A 13,347-nucleotide genomic window follows, 5' to 3' on the forward strand; every position below is an offset into this window, starting at 1 on the left:
TTTTGCCTCTAACCAGCTTAACGTCATTTTTTGGTGCAAAATCCCCTTCTCCCATACCGCCACCCCCACTCAGCTAACATAATTTTTTTTTATGCTAGCCCACTCTTTCACCGGCTTGCAGCATTCTATAAATATGGTGCCCGGCTGGTCCTCAGGAACGGCACAAGCTAGTGCAAAACTGTTGGAAAATGGGTTATTGGTAAGTGCAGGTAGGAACCTACACTTAGCAATAGGCCACTAACCTCCACTTAGGTCCAGTTAGGTCTCAGTAAATTAAACCCAGCTCAACCCTCGGTAGCTTGGCAACGAGCGACAAGGCTTAACTTAGGAGACAGAGTTTAAAGCATTCAAATATCACAAAACAGTAATTAAATAAAACACAGGAAACAATTTACAAATCCAAAACCAAATTATAACAATAGATTATATTTTTATCTTTAAAATGACACAAAAATGAATAAAATCGGAAAAGGAGAACCGGAGATATGAATTTTTAAAGAATTATTGTTTTTTAGCACCTAGAAACAAAAAGCGCCAATCGGGTCATCTGGTTGCACCTTGACCGGGGCAAAGTCAAAGTTTAAGGCCGACCGCGATGGAGCCCGGCTCGGCTACAGGCCGCGGGAGGCATCAGTCAAAAGTTTACCTTCGCACTTAGTCATTTTTCTGAAGATTTTCTTCAGCGGGACGGACCTGACAGTCCAGTCCGACTTCCTGAAACTCTTCTCCGGGTACGAGTCGCAGGAGCCCTAGGTGGAGATTTTTACCTTCAGACTTAGTCGTTTTTTCGAGGTGAAAATCCTTCGACCGGGGTAAACCTGGATCTTGATCCGACATACTTGGAGCCCTCCTCAGATACGCTGCCTGGGAGGTCCCGGTCAACTTTGTACGTTCGGACTTAGTCTCTTTTTTTGAGATTTTCTTCACCGCAAGGAACCTGTAATTCAGGCCGGGTCGCGGTTGAGGCAAGCCGGCTAGAGTTACCGCGGCGGGTCTGTCCCTCTATGGAGCTTTTTTTGTAAAGTTCTCCAAACTTCTCCAAACTTCTGGGTCTTCTCCCAGATGTTCTTTTAAGGTTCTTTTGGGGTCCACAGCTCACCCCAAGGGTCCAGAGGCTCTGAGATGATCCTTGGGGGTGTGGACTACAACTCCCAGAATGCACCTGGAACAAACTCCTTTTTGGCCACTGGGCAGTGGTCAGCTGGTTGATTTCTTTAGGAGTTGGTGCAGGGGACTCTGGTTAGCAGTTTTTCACCTGTAGCAAACAGGGAGTCCCTCCTTGAACCAGTTGAAACCAGGCAAAGTCCTTCTTGTGGTGAAGTCCATGTGTGCAGCTGGTGCAGTCCTTCTGAGTGCAGGTTCCAGGTGCAGGCCAGGGGTCCAGCAGGGCAGTCCTTCTTCTCCTTTGGTTCTTCCTTGTTGGAATCTGATGGTGATCTGAGGTGTGGGTGCAGGTCTGCCAGTTTTATCGTTGCTCCTGGGTGAAAAACAGGGGGGTCCTGATTCTCCAATCAGGTGCAGGGTCCTTCCCCCTGTGATGACCACTTCCTGGGAAGTGTGGCAAAAATCGATCCCAGGAGGCAACAGTCTTCAAAAATCCATTATGGCTGAAAATGATTTTTGGAGGTTACATCTGGCTGAGCCCACCCACTGGTGTGGCTAAAAATAAAAATAAAAAACCTCTCCTGCCCTCTCCTAATCTAATCAAGGGGGTACCTAGTTGTCTGGGGGTTGCAGGATGTGGGGGTGTTGCTGGGTTGCTCCAAATGTCCTTCTCTGCCTTTGAAGACCAGTTTGGCAGCCCTCCCACTTCCTGCCTCACCATCTGCTGAGGGGAGATTTCCTCCCACAGGCACATCTCTTTGTGTGAAGCCAGTCCACTTCACACCTCATCAAGGCAACCTGGCCAGGCTGCCAGAGGCTGGCCAATCAGAGCACACCAGCAAAAACAATGTAGGGCTGAAATTGGCAACTTTTCAGGTAAAGTTTAAAACTCTTTACCTGAACAAGTTATATTAAATCCAACAACTGGAAGTTGTGGGATTTATTATAACAATTAATTTGATACCAAACTCTTTGTATCTGTCATTTAAGGGGACTTTTAAAATTAAAATAAAGTCTCCCCATTCTAGCCCATGAAGGCCATTCACTACAATAAGGGAAAAACAAATTTGTCTGTTTTTACCTCACCAGGGCTTATAAAACTACATTTATAAGGTCCCTGCTTATAGTTACATGGCACCCAGCCCTCAGGGGCACCTAGGGCACACCTTAGGGGTGACTTATATGTGAAAATAAGGTAGTTTAAGACTTTGGAACTACTTGTAATTCCAAGGTTGAATTTGCATATAACTTTAATTTAAAAGCAGCCAGCAAGGCAGGACTGCCTTTAAAATGACACTGAGCACCTCAGCAGTGCACCTATGGGTGCACTACCTATGCTGTGGTCCCTAAACCTGCATGCCATACCATATACTAGGGACTTATAGGTAGGTTAACTTAGCCAATTATAATTAGCCTAATTTGCATATCCATTTTATACAGAGCACTGGCCCTGGGACTGGTAAGCAGTACCCAGGGCACAGTCAAGAGTCAGTAACCACCAGTACCTGTCAAAAAAGTGTGGGGGTGACCAGGACAAAAAGGAGGACTTTCCTACACTGCCCCCCCAGATGAAAGGTGATGGGTACTAACCTACACCCTGGTATTCCTCATCAGCTAAGTGGAAAAACCTGGAAAGGCCATCTGCATTGGCATGGGCAGTCCCAGGTCTGCGCTCCACTTTGAAGTCCATCCCCTGTAATGAAATGGACCACCTTAACAGTTTTGGGTTCTCACCCCTCATTTGCATCAGCCATCTGAGAGGTCTGTGGTCAGTTTGCACACGGAAGTGAGTGCCAAACAAGTATGGTCTCAACTTCTTCAGGGACCAGACCACAGCAAAGGCCTTCCTCTCAATGGCACTCCATCTTTTCTCTCTGGGGAGTAGTCGCCTGCTGATGAAGGCAACTGGTTGATCTTGGCCCTCTTCATTAACTTGTGCTAACACTGCCCCAATCCCTTCCTCTGAAGCATCTGTTTGCACTATAAACTCCTTGCTATAGTCCGGGGCCAGTAACACTGCTGCTGAACACATAGCCTGTTTTAGGGTGTCAAAAGCTTTCTGACACTCTGGGGTCCAAATTACCTTCTTTGGTTGTTTCTTGGAGGTAAGCTCGGTCAGAGGGGCCACTATGGTCCCATAATTCTGAACAAACCTCCTGTAGTACCCAGTCAGGCCAAGAAAGGCCCTAACCTGAGTCTGGGATTTAGGGGCCTCCCAATCCAGGACAGTCTGGATCTTGGGCTGGAGAGGTTGTACATGGCCTCCACCAACAAGGTGGCCCAGGTACACAACTGAGCTTTGCCCTATCTGGCACTTTCTTGCCTTGACAGTCAGGCCTGCTTGGATCAGGGCCTGAAGCACTTCCTTCAGGTGGACCAGGTGGTCCTCCCAGGTGGAACTTAATACAGTTATATCATCCAGATAAGCTGCACTGAAAGATTCCAACCCAGACACGACTCTATTCACTAACCGTTGGAAGGTGGAAGGAGCATTTTGCAGGCCAAAGGGCATCACCTTGAACTCAAAGTGGCCCTCTGGTGTGGAAAATGTTGACCTCTCCTTAGCTCCTGGAATTAAGGCAATCTGCCAGTATCCTGAGGTCAGATCAAGGGCCTTATTTATACTTTTTGGTGCAAAACTGCACTAAGGCAGTTTTGCCCCAAAAAGTTTTGCACCGGCTTGCACCATTTTTTAGCACCAGCTGGGCACCATATTTATGGAATGGTGCAAGCCGGTGCAAAGGGTAGGATAGCTTAAAAAAAAATGACGATAGGCAGTTTTGAGTCAAAATAAATGATTCTGACCAGATTAGCATCATTTTTTGACGCTAAGAGGCATATTTATACTCTGTTTGCACTGAATTAGCGTCATTTTTTTTTAACTCTAATTCAGTGCAAAACTAACTCCATATTTATACTTTGGTGCTAGACCCGTCTAGCACCAAATTTATGGAGTTAAAGTCATTTTTTGGAAGTGGAAACCTACCTTGCCTTAATGAGATGCAAGGTAGGCGTTCCCGTGCAAAAAAATGACTCTATGGCCTTAACACCATATTTATACTCCCCTGTAAAAATGGTGCAAGGGAGGGAGGAGGGGTCAAAAAATGGGGCAAAGCTTGCTTTGCCCGATTTTTTAAGACCTGGGTCAGGGCAGGTGTTAGGGACCTGTGGCCCTATTTCCATGGTGGAACACCATGGAATAATTCCAGAGGTGCCCTCCCTAGGCCCTAGGGGCACCCTCACCCACTCTAGAGGGACTGCGAGGATGGGGGACCCCATCCCAGGTAAGTACAGGTAAGTGCATTTTATTTTTGAAAGTGCCATAGGGGGCCCTGAAATGGGCCCTCATACATGGCACCGGGTGCAATGGCCATGCTCAGGGGATCCCTGTCCTCTGTGCTGGCCACTGGGGTGGTGGGCATGACTCCTGCCTTTTCTAAGGCAGGAGTCATGTGGCATGGTAGGTTTAGCACCATAAAATGACACTAATCTGGTTAGAGTCATTTTTTTTTACTCTAACCTGCCTAAAGCCATTTTTTGGTGCTAAACCCTCTTCTTCTATACTGCCAGCCCCACCCGACTAAAGTCATTTTTTTGAAACTCTAGCCTACCCTTTGCACCGGCTTGCACCATTCCATAAATATGGTGCCCGGCTGGTGCACAGAAATGGTGCAAGCCGGTGCTAAACTTTTTGGTGCAAAACTGAGTTAGTGCAGTTTTGCAGCAAAATGTATAAATAAGGGCCAATATTTTGTAAGTTTGCGCCACTTTTGTGTCATAAAATGCCGTTAATACGGTGCAAAAAAAGTTTAAATTAGGGCCTTGGTGCTAGATGGGTCTAGCACCAAAGTATAAATATGGAGTTAGTTTTGCACCGAATTAGAGTTAAAAAAAAATGACACTAATTCGGTGCAAACAGAGTATAAATATGCCGCAGAGTATAAATATGCCCCTAAATATGGCGTTAAGGCCATAGAGTCATTTTTTGCACGGGAACGCCTACCTTGCATCTCATTAAGGCAAAGTAGGTATCCACTTTAAAAAAATGGCTTTAACTCCATAAATATGGTGCTAGAGGGGTCTAGTACCAAAGTATAAATATGGAGTTAGTTTTGCACCGAATTAGAGTTAAAAAGAATGACACTAATTCGGTGGAAACAGAGTATAAATATGCCCCCAAATGTGCTCAGAAATTTGGCAGCCCCCAACCTATCAATGAGCTCATCAGCTCTAGGTATGGGGTGAGCATCAGTCCTAGTGACTGCATTTAGAGCTCTGTAGTCCACACAGAATCTCAATTCCTTCTTCCCACCTTGGGGATTAGGTTTAGGCACCAGTACCACTGGACTGGACAAGGACTGTCAGAGGGCTCAATTACCTTGAGCTCCAACATCTTAGCCACTTCAGCTTTGATGTTGGCCTTGACCTGGTCAGACAGCCTGTACAACTTGTTTTTGACAGGTATGCTGTCACTAGTGTCAATGTCATGGACTCACCAATTGGTGAGTCCAGGGGTCAGGGAGAACAGACTAGAAAACTGCTCCAAAACTTGTCTGCAGTCTTTTTTGTTGCTGGTCTGTCAACTTGGGAGAGAGTACCACTCCATCCACTGACCCATCTTGTTAATTTGAGATTTCCTCCCACAGGCACATCTCTTTGTGTGAAGCCAGTCCACTTCACACCTCATCAAGGCAACCTGGCCAGGCTGCCAGAGGCTGGCCAATCAGAGCACACCAGCAAAAACAATGTAGGGCTGAAATTGGCAACTTTTCAGGTAAAGTTTAAAACTCTTTACCTGAACAAGTTATATTAAATCCAACAACTGGAAGTTGTGGGATTTATTATAACAATTAATTTGATACCAAACTCTTTGTATCTGTCATTTAAGGGGACTTTTAAAATTAAAATAAAGTCTCCCCATTCTAGCCCATGAAGGCCATTCACTACAATAAGGGAAAAACAAATTTGTCTGTTTTTACCTCACCAGGGCTTATAAAACTACATTTATAAGGTCCCTGCTTATAGTTACATGGCACCCAGCCCTCAGGGGCACCTAGGGCACACCTTAGGGGTGACTTATATGTGAAAATAAGGTAGTTTAAGACTTTGGAACTACTTGTAATTCCAAGGTTGAATTTGCATATAACTTTAATTTAAAAGCAGCCAGCAAGGCAGGACTGCCTTTAAAATGACACTGAGCACCTCAGCAGTGCACCTATGGGTGCACTACCTATGCTGTGGTCCCTAAACCTGCATGCCATACCATATACTAGGGACTTATAGGTAGGTTAACTTAGCCAATTATAATTAGCCTAATTTGCATATCCATTTTATACAGAGCACTGGCCCTGGGACTGGTAAGCAGTACCCAGGGCACAGTCAAGAGTCAGGAACCACCAGTACCTGTCAAAAAAGTGTGGGGGTGACCAGGACAAAAAGGAGGACTTTCCTACACTGCCCCCCCAGATGAAAGGTGATGGGTACTAACCTACACCCTGGTATTCCTCATCAGCTAAGTGGAAAAACCTGGAAAGGCCATCTGCATTGGCATGGGCAGTCCCAGGTCTGCGCTCCACTTTGAAGTCCATCCCCTGTAATGAAATGGACCACCTTAACAGTTTTGGGTTCTCACCCCTCATTTGCATCAGCCATCTGAGAGGTCTGTGGTCAGTTTGCACACGGAAGTGAGTGCCAAACAAGTATGGTCTCAACTTCTTCAGGGACCAGACCACAGCAAAGGCCTTCCTCTCAATGGCACTCCATCTTTTCTCTCTGGGGAGTAGTCGCCTGCTGATGAAGGCAACTGGTTGATCTTGGCCCTCTTCATTAACTTGTGCTAACACTGCCCCAATCCCTTCCTCTGAAGCATCTGTTTGCACTATAAACTCCTTGCTATAGTCCGGGGCCAGTAACACTGCTGCTGAACACATAGCCTGTTTTAGGGTGTCAAAAGCTTTCTGACACTCTGGGGTCCAAATTACCTTCTTTGGTTGTTTCTTGGAGGTAAGCTCGGTCAGAGGGGCCACTATGGTCCCATAATTCTGAACAAACCTCCTGTAGTACCCAGTCAGGCCAAGAAAGGCCCTAACCTGAGTCTGGGATTTAGGGGCCTCCCAATCCAGGACAGTCTGGATCTTGGGCTGGAGAGGTTGTACATGGCCTCCACCAACAAGGTGGCCCAGGTACACAACTGAGCTTTGCCCTATCTGGCACTTTCTTGCCTTGACAGTCAGGCCTGCTTGGATCAGGGCCTGAAGCACTTCCTTCAGGTGGACCAGGTGGTCCTCCCAGGTGGAACTTAATACAGTTATATCATCCAGATAAGCTGCACTGAAAGATTCCAACCCAGACACGACTCTATTCACTAACCGTTGGAAGGTGGAAGGAGCATTTTGCAGGCCAAAGGGCATCACCTTGAACTCAAAGTGGCCCTCTGGTGTGGAAAATGTTGACCTCTCCTTAGCTCCTGGAATTAAGGCAATCTGCCAGTATCCTGAGGTCAGATCAAGGGCCTTATTTATACTTTTTGGTGCAAAACTGCACTAAGGCAGTTTTGCCCCAAAAAGTTTTGCACCGGCTTGCACCATTTTTTAGCACCAGCTGGGCACCATATTTATGGAATGGTGCAAGCCGGTGCAAAGGGTAGGATAGCTTAAAAAAAAATGACGATAGGCAGTTTTGAGTCAAAATAAATGATTCTGACCAGATTAGCATCATTTTTTGACGCTAAGAGGCATATTTATACTCTGTTTGCACTGAATTAGCGTCATTTTTTTTTAACTCTAATTCAGTGCAAAACTAACTCCATATTTATACTTTGGTGCTAGACCCGTCTAGCACCAAATTTATGGAGTTAAAGTCATTTTTTGGAAGTGGAAACCTACCTTGCCTTAATGAGATGCAAGGTAGGCGTTCCCGTGCAAAAAAATGACTCTATGGCCTTAACACCATATTTATACTCCCCTGTAAAAATGGTGCAAGGGAGGGAGGAGGGGTCAAAAAATGGGGCAAAGCTTGCTTTGCCCGATTTTTTAAGACCTGGGTCAGGGCAGGTGTTAGGGACCTGTGGCCCTATTTCCATGGTGGAACACCATGGAATAATTCCAGAGGTGCCCTCCCTAGGCCCTAGGGGCACCCTCACCCACTCTAGAGGGACTGCGAGGATGGGGGACCCCATCCCAGGTAAGTACAGGTAAGTGCATTTTATTTTTGAAAGTGCCATAGGGGGCCCTGAAATGGGCCCTCATACATGGCACCGGGTGCAATGGCCATGCTCAGGGGATCCCTGTCCTCTGTGCTGGCCACTGGGGTGGTGGGCATGACTCCTGCCTTTTCTAAGGCAGGAGTCATGTGGCATGGTAGGTTTAGCACCATAAAATGACACTAATCTGGTTAGAGTCATTTTTTTTTACTCTAACCTGCCTAAAGCCATTTTTTGGTGCTAAACCCTCTTCTTCTATACTGCCAGCCCCACCCGACTAAAGTCATTTTTTTGAAACTCTAGCCTACCCTTTGCACCGGCTTGCACCATTCCATAAATATGGTGCCCGGCTGGTGCACAGAAATGGTGCAAGCCGGTGCTAAACTTTTTGGTGCAAAACTGAGTTAGTGCAGTTTTGCAGCAAAATGTATAAATAAGGGCCAATATTTTGTAAGTTTGCGCCACTTTTGTGTCATAAAATGCCGTTAATACGGTGCAAAAAAAGTTTAAATTAGGGCCTTGGTGCTAGATGGGTCTAGCACCAAAGTATAAATATGGAGTTAGTTTTGCACCGAATTAGAGTTAAAAAAAAATGACACTAATTCGGTGCAAACAGAGTATAAATATGCCGCAGAGTATAAATATGCCCCTAAATATGGCGTTAAGGCCATAGAGTCATTTTTTGCACGGGAACGCCTACCTTGCATCTCATTAAGGCAAAGTAGGTATCCACTTTAAAAAAATGGCTTTAACTCCATAAATATGGTGCTAGAGGGGTCTAGTACCAAAGTATAAATATGGAGTTAGTTTTGCACCGAATTAGAGTTAAAAAGAATGACACTAATTCGGTGGAAACAGAGTATAAATATGCCCCCAAATGTGCTCAGAAATTTGGCAGCCCCCAACCTATCAATGAGCTCATCAGCTCTAGGTATGGGGTGAGCATCAGTCCTAGTGACTGCATTTAGAGCTCTGTAGTCCACACAGAATCTCAATTCCTTCTTCCCACCTTGGGGATTAGGTTTAGGCACCAGTACCACTGGACTGGACAAGGACTGTCAGAGGGCTCAATTACCTTGAGCTCCAACATCTTAGCCACTTCAGCTTTGATGTTGGCCTTGACCTGGTCAGACAGCCTGTACAACTTGTTTTTGACAGGTATGCTGTCACTAGTGTCAATGTCATGGACTCACCAATTGGTGAGTCCAGGGGTCAGGGAGAACAGACTAGAAAACTGCTCCAAAACTTGTCTGCAGTCTTTTTTGTTGCTGGTCTGTCAACTTGGGAGAGAGTACCACTCCATCCACTGACCCATCTTGTTAATTTGAGATTTCCTCCCACAGGCACATCTCTTTGTGTGAAGCCAGTCCACTTCACACCTCATCAAGGCAACCTGGCCAGGCTGCCAGAGGCTGGCCAATCAGAGCACACCAGCAAAAACAATGTAGGGCTGAAATTGGCAACTTTTCAGGTAAAGTTTAAAACTCTTTACCTGAACAAGTTATATTAAATCCAACAACTGGAAGTTGTGGGATTTATTATAACAATTAATTTGATACCAAACTCTTTGTATCTGTCATTTAAGGGGACTTTTAAAATTAAAATAAAGTCTCCCCATTCTAGCCCATGAAGGCCATTCACTACAATAAGGGAAAAACAAATTTGTCTGTTTTTACCTCACCAGGGCTTATAAAACTACATTTATAAGGTCCCTGCTTATAGTTACATGGCACCCAGCCCTCAGGGGCACCTAGGGCACACCTTAGGGGTGACTTATATGTGAAAATAAGGTAGTTTAAGACTTTGGAACTACTTGTAATTCCAAGGTTGAATTTGCATATAACTTTAATTTAAAAGCAGCCAGCAAGGCAGGACTGCCTTTAAAATGACACTGAGCACCTCAGCAGTGCACCTATGGGTGCACTACCTATGCTGTGGTCCCTAAACCTGCATGCCATACCATATACTAGGGACTTATAGGTAGGTTAACTTAGCCAATTATAATTAGCCTAATTTGCATATCCATTTTATACAGAGCACTGGCCCTGGGACTGGTAAGCAGTACCCAGGGCACAGTCAAGAGTCAGTAACCACCAGTACCTGTCAAAAAAGTGTGGGGGTGACCAGGACAAAAAGGAGGACTTTCCTACACTGCCCCCCCAGATGAAAGGTGATGGGTACTAACCTACACCCTGGTATTCCTCATCAGCTAAGTGGAAAAACCTGGAAAGGCCATCTGCATTGGCATGGGCAGTCCCAGGTCTGCGCTCCACTTTGAAGTCCATCCCCTGTAATGAAATGGACCACCTTAACAGTTTTGGGTTCTCACCCCTCATTTGCATCAGCCATCTGAGAGGTCTGTGGTCAGTTTGCACACGGAAGTGAGTGCCAAACAAGTATGGTCTCAACTTCTTCAGGGACCAGACCACAGCAAAGGCCTTCCTCTCAATGGCACTCCATCTTTTCTCTCTGGGGAGTAGTCGCCTGCTGATGAAGGCAACTGGTTGATCTTGGCCCTCTTCATTAACTTGTGCTAACACTGCCCCAATCCCTTCCTCTGAAGCATCTGTTTGCACTATAAACTCCTTGCTATAGTCCGGGGCCAGTAACACTGCTGCTGAACACATAGCCTGTTTTAGGGTGTCAAAAGCTTTCTGACACTCTGGGGTCCAAATTACCTTCTTTGGTTGTTTCTTGGAGGTAAGCTCGGTCAGAGGGGCCACTATGGTCCCATAATTCTGAACAAACCTCCTGTAGTACCCAGTCAGGCCAAGAAAGGCCCTAACCTGAGTCTGGGATTTAGGGGCCTCCCAATCCAGGACAGTCTGGATCTTGGGCTGGAGAGGTTGTACATGGCCTCCACCAACAAGGTGGCCCAGGTACACAACTGAGCTTTGCCCTATCTGGCACTTTCTTGCCTTGACAGTCAGGCCTGCTTGGATCAGGGCCTGAAGCACTTCCTTCAGGTGGACCAGGTGGTCCTCCCAGGTGGAACTTAATACAGTTATATCATCCAGATAAGCTGCACTGAAAGATTCCAACCCAGACACGACTCTATTCACTAACCGTTGGAAGGTGGAAGGAGCATTTTGCAGGCCAAAGGGCATCACCTTGAACTCAAAGTGGCCCTCTGGTGTGGAAAATGTTGACCTCTCCTTAGCTCCTGGAATTAAGGCAATCTGCCAGTATCCTGAGGTCAGATCAAGGGCCTTATTTATACTTTTTGGTGCAAAACTGCACTAAGGCAGTTTTGCCCCAAAAAGTTTTGCACCGGCTTGCACCATTTTTTAGCACCAGCTGGGCACCATATTTATGGAATGGTGCAAGCCGGTGCAAAGGGTAGGATAGCTTAAAAAAAAATGACGATAGGCAGTTTTGAGTCAAAATAAATGATTCTGACCAGATTAGCATCATTTTTTGACGCTAAGAGGCATATTTATACTCTGTTTGCACTGAATTAGCGTCATTTTTTTTTAACTCTAATTCAGTGCAAAACTAACTCCATATTTATACTTTGGTGCTAGACCCGTCTAGCACCAAATTTATGGAGTTAAAGTCATTTTTTGGAAGTGGAAACCTACCTTGCCTTAATGAGATGCAAGGTAGGCGTTCCCGTGCAAAAAAATGACTCTATGGCCTTAACACCATATTTATACTCCCCTGTAAAAATGGTGCAAGGGAGGGAGGAGGGGTCAAAAAATGGGGCAAAGCTTGCTTTGCCCGATTTTTTAAGACCTGGGTCAGGGCAGGTGTTAGGGACCTGTGGCCCTATTTCCATGGTGGAACACCATGGAATAATTCCAGAGGTGCCCTCCCTAGGCCCTAGGGGCACCCTCACCCACTCTAGAGGGACTGCGAGGATGGGGGACCCCATCCCAGGTAAGTACAGGTAAGTGCATTTTATTTTTGAAAGTGCCATAGGGGGCCCTGAAATGGGCCCTCATACATGGCACCGGGTGCAATGGCCATGCTCAGGGGATCCCTGTCCTCTGTGCTGGCCACTGGGGTGGTGGGCATGACTCCTGCCTTTTCTAAGGCAGGAGTCATGTGGCATGGTAGGTTTAGCACCATAAAATGACACTAATCTGGTTAGAGTCATTTTTTTTTACTCTAACCTGCCTAAAGCCATTTTTTGGTGCTAAACCCTCTTCTTCTATACTGCCAGCCCCACCCGACTAAAGTCATTTTTTTGAAACTCTAGCCTACCCTTTGCACCGGCTTGCACCATTCCATAAATATGGTGCCCGGCTGGTGCACAGAAATGGTGCAAGCCGGTGCTAAACTTTTTGGTGCAAAACTGAGTTAGTGCAGTTTTGCAGCAAAATGTATAAATAAGGGCCAATATTTTGTAAGTTTGCGCCACTTTTGTGTCATAAAATGCCGTTAATACGGTGCAAAAAAAGTTTAAATTAGGGCCTTGGTGCTAGATGGGTCTAGCACCAAAGTATAAATATGGAGTTAGTTTTGCACCGAATTAGAGTTAAAAAAAAATGACACTAATTCGGTGCAAACAGAGTATAAATATGCCGCAGAGTATAAATATGCCCCTAAATATGGCGTTAAGGCCATAGAGTCATTTTTTGCACGGGAACGCCTACCTTGCATCTCATTAAGGCAAAGTAGGTATCCACTTTAAAAAAATGGCTTTAACTCCATAAATATGGTGCTAGAGGGGTCTAGTACCAAAGTATAAATATGGAGTTAGTTTTGCACCGAATTAGAGTTAAAAAGAATGACACTAATTCGGTGGAAACAGAGTATAAATATGCCCCCAAATGTGCTCAGAAATTTGGCAGCCCCCAACCTATCAATGAGCTCATCAGCTCTAGGTATGGGGTGAGCATCAGTCCTAGTGACTGCATTTAGAGCTCTGTAGTCCACACAGAATCTCAATTCCTTCTTCCCACCTTGGGGATTAGGTTTAGGCACCAGTACCACTGGACTGGACAAGGACTGTCAGAGGGCTCAATTACCTTGAGCTCCAACATCTTAGCCACTTCAGCTTTGATGTTGGCCTTGACCTGGTCAGACAGCCTGTACAA

This window comes from Pleurodeles waltl, chromosome 1_1 (assembly GCF_031143425.1).
Source record: "Pleurodeles waltl isolate 20211129_DDA chromosome 1_1, aPleWal1.hap1.20221129, whole genome shotgun sequence".
Classification (NCBI taxonomy): Eukaryota; Metazoa; Chordata; class Amphibia; order Caudata; family Salamandridae; genus Pleurodeles; species Pleurodeles waltl.